We start from the raw sequence: 2,500 nt of genomic DNA, 5'->3' as shown, positions 1-2,500 counted from the left end.
TTATTTAGTTTAGTCAAACATGACAACTGAAAGACATTTCATCAACATTTGTAATGAAAACGGCCGCCCTATTACAACAGACTGGGTATAAATAATTATTCATCCTTGTATGCAGTTCAATATCGCATTCGTGTCTAATCATTTAAAAGAAAAGAAAATTGAAATAAAATAACACGAGTAAATAGACTGATAAAGTAGATTTAGATCAATTAAATTTTTCAAAAAGCGTGAAGGTAGAGAAAGGGAAGGTAGTCAACGATAAACCACCCATGTTTGGCGATTAGAGTTATTTTCGTCCGTTTCCAAGACTTGACGACTTCGGCTTTGGCTTCGGGTTCGGGCGCTGCACCGAAGAACATAAGTCTTTGATGAAATCTCGAACTGACGACGTGTGTGAGACTGTGAAGTGAGATCTCTCTCTCCAGAACCTCATGGTCTTCTATATGAAGCCTTTTTTTACTTCAACATTTACCTCAAAATTTGAGCAAGAAGAAGAAGACGTTCGAACAATGTCTTGTTTTTCGAACTCGAGTTCGTGTGGCCGAACCTGAAAGGGGTTATCACACTGGGCTATTTTTCCTCCCACATCCTGTCTCCGATCTCTCTCTGAATAACTAGACTTTGTTTACGTAAATCTAGACTTCTCTAAGAACATTTCAACAATATTTCTAACATTTGCATAGGTTTAAAATCTCTTAGTTCACCATTCAGCTTTGCTACATATGACGGAAAGATAATTTGATATTTGGAGATTTGACATATGAAATATTGTAACCGAGGTCGTTTTCACTCCAACGAACTCTCAACTGTCGGTGTATGAGATCCTTGCCTTATCTGGATAAAATCGGCTTGTGTAAAACGAAATGCAACCGTAAGACGCAAACTGTCTCTTGGGTCCATTATTTGTTTTGCAAATGAGTTGGAACCAGTCTTGAAAGGAGCCATTAAAGTCAACGACGCAGTCAGATCGTCCCAGTTTTTTGGAATTCGCTCGATTGGGGCGCACGCGCGCGCACACACACACACGACCACAAATGAATCTGAAACACACCCTTCCCCCATCTGCATAAAATCCCCTGGATTAAGAAGCTCTGTCATTTGAACCTTTGGATGTGTGACTGCTTACCACAAAGCAAAGACGTTACCGTTGTACCATACTTGAACGTATAAGAGGAACCATCCTCAACTTTTATGGTAAGTAGCCACACACCCTAGGGTTCGAGTCCTAGTAGCAGAGCTTGTTGATCCATTTGTCGCAATGGCGTTCCTTCAATTGAATAAAATCGTCGGTCGTTAAACAGAATAACAAAACCCGTAAGACAAAGTTGTGAACATAGAGACATGGCTTAGCATGGAATGTGCAATCTCCTTCACAGTTACATTCATCATTCTTGTACGAATTTGATGGTCACAGTCGAATAACCCATACGTCTCTTTTACAGTATATTATGATACTAGTAATTCTATGCAGAAACTTATGTGCGGCCATGTCAGAGTTGCCACGTACCATTTACTACGTTTTCCAGCTGCCGCCATGAGATTCTATTCATTTAAAGAAAAGTGACTTTGTTGAGGAAGAACTGAGTCCATTTCCAGTTTATGTCGATTACACCCAATTTAAGCCTGTCGGTTCACCCTTTCTGTCTCTCTCTCTCTCTCTCTCTCTCTCTCTCTCTCTCTCTCTCTCTCTCTCTCTCTCTCTCTCTCTCTCTCTCTCTCTCTCTCTCTCTCTCTTGCTACTGCATAAGACTTTATTCAGTTCAGAGAAAATCCTTCAGGAGCAAAAGGGTTACATCCATCTCAAACCGATCTCCGTGAACTTTTTCATTGACACTGTTTCTATTTTGATATTTCATGTCTCCCACCAGACAGGTATGTAATGTATGTACATATACATACAGGTAGTCGTCGACTTACGACCGAGTTCGGTTCCGACAGGCAGGTCATAAGTCGATCTGGACGCAAGTCGGACTTTATATATATACAGTATATATTACCCTTTAAATATTATTTTTGTTACTGTATACATGTATATTCTATATTATATTTAGCATACTGAAATAATCTTAGCATCTTTGAACTATGTTGTATAGTATTTTTTAAACCTTTTTTATAATTTTATCTGATTTTCTTTGGGAAACGTAGCCTAGGCCTAAGCATACTGAATAAAATCCTATCATCTTTGACCTATGATATTTAATACTGTATTTTTTTTAACATTTTTATTATTCTATCATCAGACTTTCTTTAGGAAACGTATACATACTGAATAAAATCTTATCATCTTTGAGCTACGTTGTTTAATATTCATTATTCTTTTTATAATTGTCGTTAGGAAACGTAGCCTAGGCCTACGCATACTGAATAAAGTCCTGTCATCTTTGACCTACAAATACTTTTTTGTTGGTTAAATTAAAATCATTGTACTGTATAGTTTACATCTTATTAATTGCAAAACATTAAAAATACTAAATGCAAGGCAAAATTAGGAAAAAAATTA

At 37.4% G+C, this 2,500-nt stretch overlaps 1 protein-coding gene across 3 annotated transcripts in view; it reads left to right on the top strand.

Moving 5' to 3' along the window:
• LOC143021518 (histone-lysine N-methyltransferase SMYD3-like) overlaps window positions 1-2,500 on the top strand; it is a 48,824-nt gene that overhangs the window by 15,846 nt on the left and 30,478 nt on the right. The window lies entirely within an intron of this gene.

Source organism: Oratosquilla oratoria, chromosome 42 (assembly GCF_046742065.1).
Source record: "Oratosquilla oratoria isolate Oo_2021 chromosome 42, ASM4674206v1, whole genome shotgun sequence".
Classification (NCBI taxonomy): domain Eukaryota; kingdom Metazoa; phylum Arthropoda; class Malacostraca; order Stomatopoda; family Squillidae; genus Oratosquilla; species Oratosquilla oratoria.
The sequence above is the reverse complement of the archived record's forward strand: the minus strand, read 5'-3'. Positions and strand labels throughout refer to the sequence as shown.